This window comes from Hyla sarda, unplaced genomic scaffold, assembly GCF_029499605.1.
Source record: "Hyla sarda isolate aHylSar1 unplaced genomic scaffold, aHylSar1.hap1 scaffold_666, whole genome shotgun sequence".
In the NCBI taxonomy this organism is placed as follows: domain Eukaryota; kingdom Metazoa; phylum Chordata; class Amphibia; order Anura; family Hylidae; genus Hyla; species Hyla sarda.
This window is the reverse complement of record NW_026610682.1, coordinates 84,572-102,461: the sequence shown is the minus strand read 5'-3', so window position 1 is coordinate 102,461 and position 17,890 is coordinate 84,572. Positions and strand designations below refer to the sequence as shown.

The 17,890-nt window shown below is 46.0% G+C and overlaps 8 non-coding genes across 8 annotated transcripts; all 8 read right to left on the bottom strand.

Annotated features, from left to right (window-relative positions):
- Nucleotides 1-664: 664 nt before the first annotated feature.
- On the bottom strand, nt 665-855 carry LOC130343066 (U2 spliceosomal RNA). The gene has a single exon (XR_008882494.1). It is a non-coding gene; the product is annotated as a U2 spliceosomal RNA (small nuclear RNA).
- A 2,080-nt stretch (nt 856-2,935) lies between these two features.
- LOC130343112 (U2 spliceosomal RNA) lies at nt 2,936-3,126 on the bottom strand. Its single transcript, XR_008882533.1, has one exon. It is a non-coding gene; the product is annotated as a U2 spliceosomal RNA (small nuclear RNA).
- Nucleotides 3,127-5,211: 2,085 nt separating this feature from the next.
- On the bottom strand, nt 5,212-5,402 carry LOC130343111 (U2 spliceosomal RNA). Its single transcript, XR_008882532.1, has one exon. It is a non-coding gene; the product is annotated as a U2 spliceosomal RNA (small nuclear RNA).
- A 2,092-nt stretch (nt 5,403-7,494) lies between these two features.
- Nucleotides 7,495-7,685, bottom strand: LOC130343110 (U2 spliceosomal RNA). The gene has a single exon (XR_008882531.1). It is a non-coding gene; the product is annotated as a U2 spliceosomal RNA (small nuclear RNA).
- A 2,084-nt stretch (nt 7,686-9,769) lies between these two features.
- LOC130343109 (U2 spliceosomal RNA) lies at nt 9,770-9,960 on the bottom strand. The gene has a single exon (XR_008882530.1). It is a non-coding gene; the product is annotated as a U2 spliceosomal RNA (small nuclear RNA).
- Nucleotides 9,961-12,046: 2,086 nt separating this feature from the next.
- LOC130343050 (U2 spliceosomal RNA) lies at nt 12,047-12,237 on the bottom strand. Its single transcript, XR_008882480.1, has one exon. It is a non-coding gene; the product is annotated as a U2 spliceosomal RNA (small nuclear RNA).
- A 2,095-nt stretch (nt 12,238-14,332) lies between these two features.
- On the bottom strand, nt 14,333-14,523 carry LOC130343108 (U2 spliceosomal RNA). The gene has a single exon (XR_008882529.1). It is a non-coding gene; the product is annotated as a U2 spliceosomal RNA (small nuclear RNA).
- A 2,090-nt stretch (nt 14,524-16,613) lies between these two features.
- Nucleotides 16,614-16,804, bottom strand: LOC130343107 (U2 spliceosomal RNA). Its single transcript, XR_008882528.1, has one exon. It is a non-coding gene; the product is annotated as a U2 spliceosomal RNA (small nuclear RNA).
- Between the last annotated feature and the right edge of the window lie 1,086 nt (nt 16,805-17,890).

Here is a 17,890-nt window from a genome sequence, read left to right as displayed (position 1 = left end):
TAGGTGCACTATAGCATAGCCTAACCCTCTGTACTTTGGTCTATATTGATGCGGGACATAGACAGCCAGCTGATGACCAATCCATTAGTGCAATGGATGGCTGGAAGCATTTGTCTTTGCCTTTGCAATACCACAGAAGCAATGCATGGTCAATGTACAGCAATGACACACCTGTGTGAACAGCCAGGAGACCCCCCCATGTTATGTTACATAGTTACATAGTTAGTACGGTCGAAAAAAGACATATGTCCATCAAGTTCAACCAGGGAATTAAGGGGTAGGGGTGTGGCGCGATATTGGGGAAGGGATGAGATTTTATATTTCTTCATAAGCATTAATCTTATTTTGTCAATTAGGAACATTCAGCACCCACCCGCTATCAAGGCAGCTGCCTATCATGTCATGCCCTACCTGCACAGGTGTGCTGGCTACTCAAATGATCCAATTAAGGAGGCCATTTAGTCAGCAGCAGCAGAAGTCCTGTGCCTGGACGCTCCAACAGCGGCCAGACACAAGCAGAAGCAGCAGAAGCAGCAGCAGCACCACCTTTTGTTTTTTGGCTGCAGCAGCAGCAGCAGCAGCAAGGCCCACAGGGCTGGCTAGCTGGCTAGCCAGCAAGCAGGTAGCAATGAAAGTAGGAATCTTTCTTTTTAACCCTGTAAGGGGGTGGTGCACTGTACCCGAAGATACTGCCATATCGGGTCAATGCATAGGGCAACGGAAGCAAGCTTCGAAATCGGCCCCCGTTCTCAAAAATCCATTTAATATATGGTCCCCAGATAGGGGACGTATCAGATATTAAACTGATAAGAACAGATACTACACTTGATCTTAGCCAAAAGGCCGAGAAGCGATAACCGTGAAAGGGGCGGGCCCAACAAGGTCCCCTTCATGGGCACTATCACTGCTTGCTGTCAGGGAGGCTGCCAGACAATTTTCCATGCACACTCTGGGCTGGGGGGCAGTCAACCACCAGTACACACAGCAGAACCTAAACCCATACCATTATTGCTAAGCAGCAAGACAGGGGCCCATTGCACTCCCACGGGGCCTTTTTAAATGCAATCCATAACCCGGATTTGCCAGGAACCCTTCTTACTCCTCCTACTTGCATGTGACACTGGGCTTAGGATCTGCATAGGAAACACACACACAAGCACACACCTACCTTTGTTGCCTGCAGATGCCTCCTTGGCTGTCCCCAAACGGTATCAAACCAACACCCACGGGAAGCTGTAAGCATAGAGGACATGCCTGCACCCCATTGGACTTACCTGTGTGGGTTAAATCCGGGTTATTTGACAACCTATGGCGGTGATGGTTCTGCTCAGGCAGAGCAGTGCTGATGCTCCTCATAAAGCTGTCGCTGCTGTGAAGGTTCTAGGTGACATCACAATCCCTATGGTTACATACACAACAAAGCTGGGTTGTTGTTGTTTACACTCTGCAAGGCCTGTGGAAGTGAGTGACATCATAGCACTGTAGTTCTGAGGGTTCTAGATGGATGCAACAATCTCCTGTTGCTTCTATGAAGGCCATAATAGACGACATCACCAAACAGCTCCATAGTCACATACACAGCAAAGGAGAGATGTTGTTTACACCTAGTGATGTCAGTGGTATTGAGTGACATCACAGCACAGTGCTAAGGCTCCTGGGCCTGGACACAGCAGCGGCTGCAATATCTCAACGGAGAATACGTTTATATATATGTGTGTGTGTGCGCGTATATATATATATATATATATATATATATATATATATATATATATTTCTCCGCCGAAATCACTTTTAAACCCATTTCCACCTTTTTTTCCCTTCTCTTCCTCTTACTTTTTTTTCACGTTTTTTTACGTTTTTCTCCTTTTCGCCTCTTTTCTGGGCGTATTATTCTTCTTTTTCTTCTTTTTTTTCGTCTAATGCATACCCCATCAGTGCAGCAATGCTTATTCAATACCGCCAGCAGATGGAGACACTGGGGGATAATTTTCTAAGGATTTATACTGATTTTTCCTGTCTGAATTTGTCGCACAGAAAGTTGCAGGCCAAATATGTGTGACATTTCTGCGACTTTAGCTTCTAGAGCATTTTTACAACATTATACATAGGTGCTGAATACATAAAAAGCGACTGTTCAGCGACAGACAAGTCGCATCGGCTGAAAGTAGGCCAGAATGTCAGTCCATGTTGGAGCAGGTTTAGATACAGTCTAAAGCATAGATCTCAAAGTCTGTGCACAGAATTTAGCAAGGGCCTCGCACCTTCTGATGCATCAGGTAGGTGCACTATAGCATAGCCTAACCCTCTGTACTTTGGTCTATATTGATGCGGGACATAGACAGCCAGCTGATGACCAATCCATTAGTGCAATGGATGGCTGGAAGCATTTGTCTTTGCCTTTGCAATACCACAGAAGCAATGCATGGTCAATGTACAGCAATGACACACCTGTGTGAACAGCCAGGAGACCCCCCCATGTTATGTTACATAGTTACATAGTTAGTACGGTCGAAAAAAGACATATGTCCATCAAGTTCAACCAGGGAATTAAGGGGTAGGGGTGTGGCGCGATATTGGGGAAGGGATGAGATTTTATATTTCTTCATAAGCATTAATCTTATTTTGTCAATTAGGAACATTCAGCACCCACCCGCTATCAAGGCAGCTGCCTATCATGTCATGCCCTACCTGCACAGGTGTGCTGGCTACTCAAATGATCCAATTAAGGAGGCCATTTAGTCAGCAGCAGCAGAAGTCCTGTGCCTGGACGCTCCAACAGCGGCCAGACACAAGCAGAAGCAGCAGAAGCAGCAGCAGCACCACCTTTTGTTTTTTGGCTGCAGCAGCAGCAGCAAGGCCCACAGGGCTGGCTAGCTGGCTAGCCAGCAAGCAGGTAGCAATGAAAGTAGGAATCTTTCTTTTTAACCCTGTAAGGGGGTGGTGCACTGTACCCGAAGATACTGCCATATCGGGTCAATGCATAGGGCGACGGAAGCAAGCTTCGAAATCGGCCCCCGTTCTCAAAAATCCATTTAATATATGGTCCCCAGATAGGGGACGTATCAGATATTAAACTGATAAGAACAGATACTACACTTGATCTTAGCCAAAAGGCCGAGAAGCGATAACCGTGAAAGGGGCGGGCCCAACAAGGTCCCCTTCATGGGCACTATCACTGCTTGCTGTCAGGGAGGCTGCCAGACAATTTTCCATGCACACTCTGGGCTGGGGGGCAGTCAACCACCAGTACACACAGCAGAACCTAAACCCATACCATTATTGCTAAGCAGCAAGACAGGGGCCCATTGCACTCCCACGGGGCCTTTTTAAATGCAATCCATAACCCGGATTTGCCAGGAACCCTTCTTACTCCTCCTACTTGCATGTGACACTGGGCTTAGGATCTGCATAGGAAACACACACACAAGCACACACCTACCTTTGTTGCCTGCAGATGCCTCCTTGGCTGTCCCCAAACGGTATCAAACCAACACCCACGGGAAGCTGTAAGCATAGAGGACATGCCTGCACCCCATTGGACTTACCTGTGTGGGTTAAATCCGGGTTATTTGACAACCTATGGCGGTGATGGTTCTGCTCAGGCAGAGCAGTGCTGATGCTCCTCATAAAGCTGTCGCTGCTGTGAAGGTTCTAGGTGACATCACAATCCCTATGGTTACATACACAACAAAGCTGGGTTGTTGTTGTTTACACTCTGCAAGGCCTGTGGAAGTGAGTGACATCATAGCACTGTAGTTCTGAGGGTTCTAGATGGATGCAACAATCTCCTGTTGCTTCTATGAAGGCCATAATAGACGACATCACCAAACAGCTCCATAGTCACATACACAGCAAAGGAGAGATGTTGTTTACACCTAGTGATGTCAGTGGTATTGAGTGACATCACAGCACAGTGCTAAGGCTCCTGGGCCTGGACACAGCAGCGGCTGCAATATCTCAACGGAGAATACGTTTATATATATGTGTGTGTGTGCGCGTATATATATATATATATATATATATATATATATATATATATATTTCTCCGCCGAAATCACTTTTAAACCCATTTCCACCTTTTTTTCCCTTCTCTTCCTCTTACTTTTTTTTTCACGTTTTTTTACGTTTTTCTCCTTTTCGCCTCTTTTCTGGGCGTATTATTCTTCTTTTTCTTCTTTTTTTTCGTCTAATGCATACCCCATCAGTGCAGCAATGCTTATTCAATACCGCCAGCAGATGGAGACACTGGGGGATAATTTTCTAAGGATTTATACTGATTTTTCCTGTCTGAATTTGTCGCACAGAAAGTTGCAGGCCAAATATGTGTGACATTTCTGCGACTTTAGCTTCTAGAGCATTTTTACAACATTATACATAGGTGCTGAATACATAAAAAGCGACTGTTCAGCGACAGACAAGTCGCATCGGCTGAAAGTAGGCCAGAATGTCAGTCCATGTTGGAGCAGGTTTAGATACAGTCTAAAGCATAGATCTCAAAGTCTGTGCACAGAATTTAGCAAGGGCCTCGCACCTTCTGATGCATCAGGTAGGTGCACTATAGCATAGCCTAACCCTCTGTACTTTGGTCTATATTGATGCGGGACATAGACAGCCAGCTGATGACCAATCCATTAGTGCAATGGATGGCTGGAAGCATTTGTCTTTGCCTTTGCAATACCACAGAAGCAATGCATGGTCAATGTACAGCAATGACACACCTGTGTGAACAGCCAGGAGACCCCCCCATGTTATGTTACATAGTTACATAGTTAGTACGGTCGAAAAAAGACATATGTCCATCAAGTTCAACCAGGGAATTAAGGGGTAGGGGTGTGGCGCGATATTGGGGAAGGGATGATATTTTATATTTCTTCATAAGCATTAATCTTATTTTGTCAATTAGGAACATTCAGCACCCACCCGCTATCAAGGCAGCTGCCTATCATGTCATGCCCTACCTGCACAGGTGTGCTGGCTACTCAAATGATCCAATTAAGGAGGCCATTTAGTCAGCAGCAGCAGAAGTCCTGTGCCTGGACGCTCCAACAGCGGCCAGACACAAGCAGAAGCAGCAGAAGCAGCAGCAGCACCACCTTTTGTTTTTTGGCTGCAGCAGCAGCAGCAGCAGCAAGGCCCACAGGGCTGGCTAGCTGGCTAGCCAGCAAGCAGGTAGCAATGAAAGTAGGAATCTTTCTTTTTAACCCTGTAAGGGGGTGGTGCACTGTACCCGAAGATACTGCCATATCGGGTCAATGCATAGGGCGACGGAAGCAAGCTTCGAAATCGGCCCCCGTTCTCAAAAATCCATTTAATATATGGTCCCCAGATAGGGGACGTATCAGATATTAAACTGATAAGAACAGATACTACACTTGATCTTAGCCAAAAGGCCGAGAAGCGATAACCGTGAAAGGGGCGGGCCCAACAAGGTCCCCTTCATGGGCACTATCACTGCTTGCTGTCAGGGAGGCTGCCAGACAATTTTCCATGCACACTCTGGGCTGGGGGGCAGTCAACCACCAGTACACACAGCAGAACCTAAACCCATACCATTATTGCTAAGCAGCAAGACAGGGGCCCATTGCACTCCCACGGGGCCTTTTTAAATGCAATCCATAACCCGGATTTGCCAGGAACCCTTCTTACTCCTCCTACTTGCATGTGACACTGGGCTTAGGATCTGCATAGGAAACACACACACAAGCACACACCTACCTTTGTTGCCTGCAGATGCCTCCTTGGCTGTCCCCAAACGGTATCAAACCAACACCCACGGGAAGCTGTAAGCATAGAGGACATGCCTGCACCCCATTGGACTTACCTGTGTGGGTTAAATCCGGGTTATTTGACAACCTATGGCGGTGATGGTTCTGCTCAGGCAGAGCAGTGCTGATGCTCCTCATAAAGCTGTCGCTGCTGTGAAGGTTCTAGGTGACATCACAATCCCTATGGTTACATGCACAACAAAGCTGGGTTGTTGTTGTTTACACTCTGCAAGGCCTGTGGAAGTGAGTGACATCATAGCACTGTAGTTCTGAGGGTTCTAGATGGATGCAACAATCTCCTGTTGCTTCTATGAAGGCCATAATAGACGACATCACCAAACAGCTCCATAGTCACATACACAGCAAAGGAGAGATGTTGTTTACACCTAGTGATGTCAGTGGTATTGAGTGACATCACAGCACAGTGCTAAGGCTCCTGGGCCTGGACACAGCAGCGGCTGCAATATCTCAACGGAGAATACGTTTATATATATGTGTGTGTGTGCGCGTATATATATATATATATATATATATATATATATATATATATATATATATATATATATTTCTCCGCCGAAATCACTTTTAAACCCATTTCCACCTTTTTTTCCCTTCTCTTCCTCTTACTTTTTTTTCACGTTTTTTTACGTTTTTCTCCTTTTCGCCTCTTTTCTGGGCGTATTATTCTTCTTTTTCTTCTTTTTTTTCGTCTAATGCATACCCCATCAGTGCAGCAATGCTTATTCAATACCGCCAGCAGATGGAGACACTGGGGGATAATTTTCTAAGGATTTATACTGATTTTTCCTGTCTGAATTTGTCGCACAGAAAGTTGCAGGCCAAATATGTGTGACATTTCTGCGACTTTAGCTTCTAGAGCATTTTTACAACATTATACATAGGTGCTGAATACATAAAAAGCGACTGTTCAGCGACAGACAAGTCGCATCGGCTGAAAGTAGGCCAGAATGTCAGTCCATGTTGGAGCAGGTTTAGATACAGTCTAAAGCATAGATCTCAAAGTCTGTGCACAGAATTTAGCAAGGGCCTCGCACCTTCTGATGCATCAGGTAGGTGCACTATAGCATAGCCTAACCCTCTGTACTTTGGTCTATATTGATGCGGGACATAGACAGCCAGCTGATGACCAATCCATTAGTGCAATGGATGGCTGGAAGCATTTGTCTTTGCCTTTGCAATACCACAGAAGCAATGCATGGTCAATGTACAGCAATGACACACCTGTGTGAACAGCCAGGAGACCCCCCCATGTTATGTTACATAGTTACATAGTTAGTACGGTCGAAAAAAGACATATGTCCATCAAGTTCAACCAGGGAATTAAGGGGTAGGGGTGTGGCGCGATATTGGGGAAGGGATGAGATTTTATATTTCTTCATAAGCATTAATCTTATTTTGTCAATTAGGAACATTCAGCACCCACCCGCTATCAAGGCAGCTGCCTATCATGTCATGCCCTACCTGCACAGGTGTGCTGGCTACTCAAATGATCCAATTAAGGAGGCCATTTAGTCAGCAGCAGCAGAAGTCCTGTGCCTGGACGCTCCAACAGCGGCCAGACACAAGCAGAAGCAGCAGAAGCAGCAGCAGCACCACCTTTTGTTTTTTGGCTGCAGCAGCAGCAGCAAGGCCCACAGGGCTGGCTAGCTGGCTAGCCAGCAAGCAGGTAGCAATGAAAGTAGGAATCTTTCTTTTTAACCCTGTAAGGGGGTGGTGCACTGTACCCGAAGATACTGCCATATCGGGTCAATGCATAGGGCGACGGAAGCAAGCTTCGAAATCGGCCCCCGTTCTCAAAAATCCATTTAATATATGGTCCCCAGATAGGGGACGTATCAGATATTAAACTGATAAGAACAGATACTACACTTGATCTTAGCCAAAAGGCCGAGAAGCGATAACCGTGAAAGGGGCGGGCCCAACAAGGTCCCCTTCATGGGCACTATCACTGCTTGCTGTCAGGGAGGCTGCCAGACAATTTTCCATGCACACTCTGGGCTGGGGGGCAGTCAACCACCAGTACACACAGCAGAACCTAAACCCATACCATTATTGCTAAGCAGCAAGACAGGGGCCCATTGCACTCCCACGGGGCCTTTTTAAATGCAATCCATAACCCGGATTTGCCAGGAACCCTTCTTACTCCTCCTACTTGCATGTGACACTGGGCTTAGGATCTGCATAGGAAACACACACACAAGCACACACCTACCTTTGTTGCCTGCAGATGCCTCCTTGGCTGTCCCCAAACGGTATCAAACCAACACCCACGGGAAGCTGTAAGCATAGAGGACATGCCTGCACCCCATTGGACTTACCTGTGTGGGTTAAATCCGGGTTATTTGACAACCTATGGCGGTGATGGTTCTGCTCAGGCAGAGCAGTGCTGATGCTCCTCATAAAGCTGTCGCTGCTGTGAAGGTTCTAGGTGACATCACAATCCCTATGGTTACATACACAACAAAGCTGGGTTGTTGTTGTTTACACTCTGCAAGGCCTGTGGAAGTGAGTGACATCATAGCACTGTAGTTCTGAGGGTTCAAGATGGATGCAACAATCTCCTGTTGCTTCTATGAAGGCCGTAATAGACGACATCACCAAACAGCTCCATAGTCACATACACAGCAAAGGAGAGATGTTGTTTACACCTAGTGATGTCAGTGGTATTGAGTGACATCACAGCACAGTGCTAAGGCTCCTGGGCCTGGACACAGCAGCGGCTGCAATATCTCAACGGAGAATACGTTTATATATATGTGTGTGTGTGCGCATATATATATATATATATATATATATATATATATATATATATATTTCTCCGCCGAAATCACTTTTAAACCCATTTCCACCTTTTTTTCCCTTCTCTTCCTCTTACTTTTTTTTCACGTTTTTTTACGTTTTTCTCCTTTTCGCCTCTTTTCTGGGCGTATTATTCTTCTTTTTCTTCTTTTTTTTCGTCTAATGCATACCCCATCAGTGCAGCAATGCTTATTCAATACCGCCAGCAGATGGAGACACTGGGGGATAATTTTCTAAGGATTTATACTGATTTTTCCTGTCTGAATTTGTCGCACAGAAAGTTGCAGGCCAAATATGTGTGACATTTCTGCGACTTTAGCTTCTAGAGCATTTTTACAACATTATACATAGGTGCTGAATACATAAAAAGCGACTGTTCAGCGACAGACAAGTCGCATCGGCTGAAAGTAGGCCAGAATGTCAGTCCATGTTGGAGCAGGTTTAGATACAGTCTAAAGCATAGATCTCAAAGTCTGTGCACAGAATTTAGCAAGGGCCTCGCACCTTCTGATGCATCAGGTAGGTGCACTATAGCATAGCCTAACCCTCTGTACTTTGGTCTATATTGATGCGGGACATAGACAGCCAGCTGATGACCAATCCATTAGTGCAATGGATGGCTGGAAGCATTTGTCTTTGCCTTTGCAATACCACAGAAGCAATGCATGGTCAATGTACAGCAATGACACACCTGTGTGAACAGCCAGGAGACCCCCCCATGTTATGTTACATAGTTACATAGTTAGTACGGTCGAAAAAAGACATATGTCCATCAAGTTCAACCAGGGAATTAAGGGGTAGGGGTGTGGCGCGATATTGGGGAAGGGATGAGATTTTATATTTCTTCATAAGCATTAATCTTATTTTGTCAATTAGGAACATTCAGCACCCACCCGCTATCAAGGCAGCTGCCTATCATGTCATGCCCTACCTGCACAGGTGTGCTGGCTACTCAAATGATCCAATTAAGGAGGCCATTTAGTCAGCAGCAGCAGAAGTCCTGTGCCTGGACGCTCCAACAGCGGCCAGACACAAGCAGAAGCAGCAGAAGCAGCAGCAGCACCACCTTTTGTTTTTTGGCTGCAGCAGCAGCAGCAGCAGCAAGGCCCACAGGGCTGGCTAGCTGGCTAGCCAGCAAGCAGGTAGCAATGAAAGTAGGAATCTTTCTTTTTAACCCTGTAAGGGGGTGGTGCACTGTACCCGAAGATACTGCCATATCGGGTCAATGCATAGGGCGACGGAAGCAAGCTTCGAAATCGGCCCCCGTTCTCAAAAATCCATTTAATATATGGTCCCCAGATAGGGGACGTATCAGATATTAAACTGATAAGAACAGATACTACACTTGATCTTAGCCAAAAGGCCGAGAAGCGATAACCGTGAAAGGGGCGGGCCCAACAAGGTCCCCTTCATGGGCACTATCACTGCTTGCTGTCAGGGAGGCTGCCAGACAATTTTCCATGCACACTCTGGGCTGGGGGGCAGTCAACCACCAGTACACACAGCAGAACCTAAACCCATACCATTATTGCTAAGCAGCAAGACAGGGGCCCATTGCACTCCCACGGGGCCTTTTTAAATGCAATCCATAACCCGGATTTGCCAGGAACCCTTCTTACTCCTCCTACTTGCATGTGACACTGGGCTTAGGATCTGCATAGGAAACACACACACAAGCACACACCTACCTTTGTTGCCTGCAGATGCCTCCTTGGCTGTCCCCAAACGGTATCAAACCAACACCCACGGGAAGCTGTAAGCATAGAGGACATGCCTGCACCCCATTGGACTTACCTGTGTGGGTTAAATCCGGGTTATTTGACAACCTATGGCGGTGATGGTTCTGCTCAGGCAGAGCAGTGCTGATGCTCCTCATAAAGCTGTCGCTGCTGTGAAGGTTCTAGGTGACATCACAATCCCTATGGTTACATACACAACAAAGCTGGGTTGTTGTTGTTTACACTCTGCAAGGCCTGTGGAAGTGAGTGACATCATAGCACTGTAGTTCTGAGGGTTCTAGATGGATGCAACAATCTCCTGTTGCTTCTATGAAGGCCATAATAGACGACATCACCAAACAGCTCCATAGTCACATACACAGCAAAGGAGAGATGTTGTTTACACCTAGTGATGTCAGTGGTATTGAGTGACATCACAGCACAGTGCTAAGGCTCCTGGGCCTGGACACAGCAGCGGCTGCAATATCTCAACGGAGAATACGTTTATATATATGTGTGTGTGTGCGCGTATATATATATATATATATATATATATATATATATAAATATATATTTCTCCGCCGAAATCACTTTTAAACCCATTTCCACCTTTTTTTCCCTTCTCTTCCTCTTACTTTTTTTTCACGTTTTTTTACGTTTTTCTCCTTTTCGCCTCTTTTCTGGGCGTATTATTCTTCTTTTTCTTCTTTTTTTTCGTCTAATGCATACCCCATCAGTGCAGCAATGCTTATTCAATACCGCCAGCAGATGGAGACACTGGGGGATAATTTTCTAAGGATTTATACTGATTTTTCCTGTCTGAATTTGTCGCACAGAAAGTTGCAGGCCAAATATGTGTGACATTTCTGCGACTTTAGCTTCTAGAGCATTTTTACAACATTATACATAGGTGCTGAATACATAAAAAGCGACTGTTCAGCGACAGACAAGTCGCATCGGCTGAAAGTAGGCCAGAATGTCAGTCCATGTTGGAGCAGGTTTAGATACAGTCTAAAGCATAGATCTCAAAGTCTGTGCACAGAATTTAGCAAGGGCCTCGCACCTTCTGATGCATCAGGTAGGTGCACTATAGCATAGCCTAACCCTCTGTACTTTGGTCTATATTGATGCGGGACATAGACAGCCAGCTGATGACCAATCCATTAGTGCAATGGATGGCTGGAAGCATTTGTCTTTGCCTTTGCAATACCACAGAAGCAATGCATGGTCAATGTACAGCAATGACACACCTGTGTGAACAGCCAGGAGACCCCCCCATGTTATGTTACATAGTTACATAGTTAGTACGGTCGAAAAAAGACATATGTCCATCAAGTTCAACCAGGGAATTAAGGGGTAGGGGTGTGGCGCGATATTGGGGAAGGGATGAGATTTTATATTTCTTCATAAGCATTAATCTTATTTTGTCAATTAGGAACATTCAGCACCCACCCGCTATCAAGGCAGCTGCCTATCATGTCATGCCCTACCTGCACAGGTGTGCTGGCTACTCAAATGATCCAATTAAGGAGGCCATTTAGTCAGCAGCAGCAGAAGTCCTGTGCCTGGACGCTCCAACAGCGGCCAGACACAAGCAGAAGCAGCAGAAGCAGCAGCAGCACCACCTTTTGTTTTTTGGCTGCAGCAGCAGCAGCAGCAGCAAGGCCCACAGGGCTGGCTAGCTGGCTAGCCAGCAAGCAGGTAGCAATGAAAGTAGGAATCTTTCTTTTTAACCCTGTAAGGGGGTGGTGCACTGTACCCGAAGATACTGCCATATCGGGTCAATGCATAGGGCGACGGAAGCAAGCTTCAAAATCGGCCCCCGTTCTCAAAAATCCATTTAATATATGGTCCCCAGATAGGGGACGTATCAGATATTAAACTGATAAGAACAGATACTACACTTGATCTTAGCCAAAAGGCCGAGAAGCGATAACCGTGAAAGGGGCGGGCCCAACAAGGTCCCCTTCATGGGCACTATCACTGCTTGCTGTCAGGGAGGCTGCCAGACAATTTTCCATGCACACTCTGGGCTGGGGGGCAGTCAACCACCAGTACACACAGCAGAACCTAAACCCATACCATTATTGCTAAGCAGCAAGACAGGGGCCCATTGCACTCCCACGGGGCCTTTTTAAATGCAATCCATAACCCGGATTTGCCAGGAACCCTTCTTACTCCTCCTACTTGCATGTGACACTGGGCTTAGGATCTGCATAGGAAACACACACACAAGCACACACCTACCTTTGTTGCCTGCAGATGCCTCCTTGGCTGTCCCCAAACGGTATCAAACCAACACCCACGGGAAGCTGTAAGCATAGAGGACATGCCTGCACCCCATTGGACTTACCTGTGTGGGTTAAATCCGGGTTATTTGACAACCTATGGCGGTGATGGTTCTGCTCAGGCAGAGCAGTGCTGATGCTCCTCATAAAGCTGTCGCTGCTGTGAAGGTTCTAGGTGACATCACAATCCCTATGGTTACATACACAACAAAGCTGGGTTGTTGTTGTTTACACTCTGCAAGGCCTGTGGAAGTGAGTGACATCATAGCACTGTAGTTCTGAGGGTTCTAGATGGATGCAACAATCTCCTGTTGCTTCTATGAAGGCCATAATAGACGACATCACCAAACAGCTCCATAGTCACATACACAGCAAAGGAGAGATGTTGTTTACACCTAGTGATGTCAGTGGTATTGAGTGACATCACAGCACAGTGCTAAGGCTCCTGGGCCTGGACACAGCAGCGGCTGCAATATCTCAACGGAGAATACGTTTATATATATGTGTGTGTGTGCGCGTATATATATATATATATATATATATATATATATATATATATATATATATATTTCTCCGCCGAAATCACTTTTAAACCCATTTCCACCTTTTTTTCCCTTCTCTTCCTCTTACTTTTTTTTCACGTTTTTTTACGTTTTTCTCCTTTTCGCCTCTTTTCTGGGCGTATTATTCTTCTTTTTCTTCTTTTTTTTCGTCTAATGCATACCCCATCAGTGCAGCAATGCTTATTCAATACCGCCAGCAGATGGAGACACTGGGGGATAATTTTCTAAGGATTTATACTGATTTTTCCTGTCTGAATTTGTCGCACAGAAAGTTGCAGGCCAAATATGTGTGACATTTCTGCGACTTTAGCTTCTAGAGCATTTTTACAACATTATACATAGGTGCTGAATACATAAAAAGCGACTGTTCAGCGACAGACAAGTCGCATCGGCTGAAAGTAGGCCAGAATGTCAGTCCATGTTGGAGCAGGTTTAGATACAGTCTAAAGCATAGATCTCAAAGTCTGTGCACAGAATTTAGCAAGGGCCTCGCACCTTCTGATGCATCAGGTAGGTGCACTATAGCATAGCCTAACCCTCTGTACTTTGGTCTATATTGATGCGGGACATAGACAGCCAGCTGATGACCAATCCATTAGTGCAATGGATGGCTGGAAGCATTTGTCTTTGCCTTTGCAATACCACAGAAGCAATGCATGGTCAATGTACAGCAATGACACACCTGTGTGAACAGCCAGGAGACCCCCCCATGTTATGTTACATAGTTACATAGTTAGTACGGTCGAAAAAAGACATATGTCCATCAAGTTCAACCAGGGAATTAAGGGGTAGGGGTGTGGCGCGATATTGGGGAAGGGATGAGATTTTATATTTCTTCATAAGCATTAATCTTATTTTGTCAATTAGGAACATTCAGCACCCACCCGCTATCAAGGCAGCTGCCTATCATGTCATGCCCTACCTGCACAGGTGTGCTGGCTACTCAAATGATCCAATTAAGGAGGCCATTTAGTCAGCAGCAGCAGAAGTCCTGTGCCTGGACGCTCCAACAGCGGCCAGACACAAGCAGAAGCAGCAGAAGCAGCAGCAGCACCACCTTTTGTTTTTTGGCTGCTGCAGCAGCAGCAGCAGCAGCAAGGCCCACAGGGCTGGCTAGCTGGCTAGCCAGCAAGCAGGTAGCAATGAAAGTAGGAATCTTTCTTTTTAACCCTGTAAGGGGGTGGTGCACTGTACCCGAAGATACTGCCATATCGGGTCAATGCATAGGGCGACGGAAGCAAGCTTCGAAATCGGCCCCCGTTCTCAAAAATCCATTTAATATATGGTCCCCAGATAGGGGACGTATCAGATATTAAACTGATAAGAACAGATACTACACTTGATCTTAGCCAAAAGGCCGAGAAGCGATAACCGTGAAAGGGGCGGGCCCAACAAGGTCCCCTTCATGGGCACTATCACTGCTTGCTGTCAGGGAGGCTGCCAGACAATTTTCCATGCACACTCTGGGCTGGGGGGCAGTCAACCACCAGTACACACAGCAGAACCTAAACCCATACCATTATTGCTAAGCAGCAAGACAGGGGCCCATTGCACTCCCACGGGGCCTTTTTAAATGCAATCCATAACCCGGATTTGCCAGGAACCCTTCTTACTCCTCCTACTTGCATGTGACACTGGGCTTAGGATCTGCATAGGAAACACACACACAAGCACACACCTACCTTTGTTGCCTGCAGATGCCTCCTTGGCTGTCCCCAAACGGTATCAAACCAACACCCACGGGAAGCTGTAAGCATAGAGGACATGCCTGCACCCCATTGGACTTACCTGTGTGGGTTAAATCCGGGTTATTTGACAACCTATGGCGGTGATGGTTCTGCTCAGGCAGAGCAGTGCTGATGCTCCTCATAAAGCTGTCGCTGCTGTGAAGGTTCTAGGTGACATCACAATCCCTATGGTTACATACACAACAAAGCTGGGTTGTTGTTGTTTACACTCTGCAAGGCCTGTGGAAGTGAGTGACATCATAGCACTGTAGTTCTGAGGGTTCTAGATGGATGCAACAATCTCCTGTTGCTTCTATGAAGGCCATAATAGACGACATCACCAAACAGCTCCATAGTCACATACACAGCAAAGGAGAGATGTTGTTTACACCTAGTGATGTCAGTGGTATTGAGTGACATCACAGCACAGTGCTAAGGCTCCTGGGCCTGGACACAGCAGCGGCTGCAATATCTCAACGGAGAATACGTTTATATATATGTGTGTGTGTGCGCGTATATATATATATATATATATATATATATATATATATATATATATATATTTCTCCGCCGAAATCACTTTTAAACCCATTTCCACCTTTTTTTCCCTTCTCTTCCTCTTACTTTTTTTTCACGTTTTTTTACGTTTTTCTCCTTTTCGCCTCTTTTCTGGGCGTATTATTCTTCTTTTTCTTCTTTTTTTTCGTCTAATGCATACCCCATCAGTGCAGCAATGCTTATTCAATACCGCCAGCAGATGGAGACACTGGGGGATAATTTTCTAAGGATTTATACTGATTTTTCCTGTCTGAATTTGTCGCACAGAAAGTTGCAGGCCAAATATGTGTGACATTTCTGCGACTTTAGCTTCTAGAGCATTTTTACAACATTATACATAGGTGCTGAATACATAAAAAGCGACTGTTCAGCGACAGACAAGTCGCATCGGCTGAAAGTAGGCCAGAATGTCAGTCCATGTTGGAGCAGGTTTAGATACAGTCTAAAGCATAGATCTCAAAGTCTGTGCACAGAATTTAGCAAGGGCCTCGCACCTTCTGATGCATCAGGTAGGTGCACTATAGCATAGCCTAACCCTCTGTACTTTGGTCTATATTGATGCGGGACATAGACAGCCAGCTGATGACCAATCCATTAGTGCAATGGATGGCTGGAAGCATTTGTCTTTGCCTTTGCAATACCACAGAAGCAATGCATGGTCAATGTACAGCAATGACACACCTGTGTGAACAGCCAGGAGACCCCCCCATGTTATGTTACATAGTTACATAGTTAGTACGGTCGAAAAAAGACATATGTCCATCAAGTTCAACCAGGGAATTAAGGGGTAGGGGTGTGGCGCGATATTGGGGAAGGGATGAGATTTTATATTTCTTCATAAGCATTAATCTTATTTTGTCAATTAGGAACATTCAGCACCCACCCGCTATCAAGGCAGCTGCCTATCATGTCATGCCCTACCTGCACAGGTGTGCTGGCTACTCAAATGATCCAATTAAGGAGGCCATTTAGTCAGCAGCAGCAGAAGTCCTGTGCCTGGACGCTCCAACAGCGGCCAGACACAAGCAGAAGCAGCAGAAGCAGCAGCAGCACCACCTTTTGTTTTTTGGCTGCAGCAGCAGCAGCAGCAGCAAGGCCCACAGGGCTGGCTAGCTGGCTAGCCAGCAAGCAGGTAGCAATGAAAGTAGGAATCTTTCTTTTTAACCCTGTAAGGGGGTGGTGCACTGTACCCGAAGATACTGCCATATCGGGTCAATGCATAGGGCGACGGAAGCAAGCTTCGAAATCGGCCCCCGTTCTCAAAAATCCATTTAATATATGGTCCCCAGATAGGGGACGTATCAGATATTAAACTGATAAGAACAGATACTACACTTGATCTTAGCCAAAAGGCCGAGAAGCGATAACCGTGAAAGGGGCGGGCCCAACAAGGTCCCCTTCATGGGCACTATCACTGCTTGCTGTCAGGGAGGCTGCCAGACAATTTTCCATGCACACTCTGGGCTGGGGGGCAGTCAACCACCAGTACACACAGCAGAACCTAAACCCATACCATTATTGCTAAGCAGCAAGACAGGGGCCCATTGCACTCCCACGGGGCCTTTTTAAATGCAATCCATAACCCGGATTTGCCAGGAACCCTTCTTACTCCTCCTACTTGCATGTGACACTGGGCTTAGGATCTGCATAGGAAACACACACACAAGCACACACCTACCTTTGTTGCCTGCAGATGCCTCCTTGGCTGTCCCCAAACGGTATCAAACCAACACCCACGGGAAGCTGTAAGCATAGAGGACATGCCTGCACCCCATTGGACTTACCTGTGTGGGTTAAATCCGGGTTATTTGACAACCTATGGCGGTGATGGTTCTGCTCAGGCAGAGCAGTGCTGATGCTCCTCATAAAGCTGTCGCTGCTGTGAAGGTTCTAGGTGACATCACAATCCCTATGGTTACATACACAACAAAGCTGGGTTGTTGTTGTTTACACTCTGCAAGGCCTGTGGAAGTGAGTGACATCATAGCACTGTAGTTCTGAGGGTTCTAGATGGATGCAACAATCTCCTGTTGCTTCTATGAAGGCCATAATAGACGACATCACCAAACAGCTCCATAGTCACATACACAGCAAAGGAGAGATGTTGTTTACACCTAGTAATGTCAGTGGTATTGAGTGACATCACAGCACAGTGCTAAGGCTCCTGGGCCTGGACACAGCAGCGGCTGCAATATCTCAACGGAGAATACGTTTATATATATGTGTGTGTGTGCGCGTATATATATATATATATATATATATATTTCTCCGCCGAAATCACTTTTAAACCCATTTCCACCTTTTTTTCCCTTCTCTTCCTCTTACTTTTTTTTCACGTTTTTTTACGTTTTTCTCCTTTTCGCCTCTTTTCTGGGCGTATTATTCTTCTTTTTCTTCTTTTTTTTCGTCTAATGCATACCCCATCAGTGCAGCAATGCTTATTCAATACCG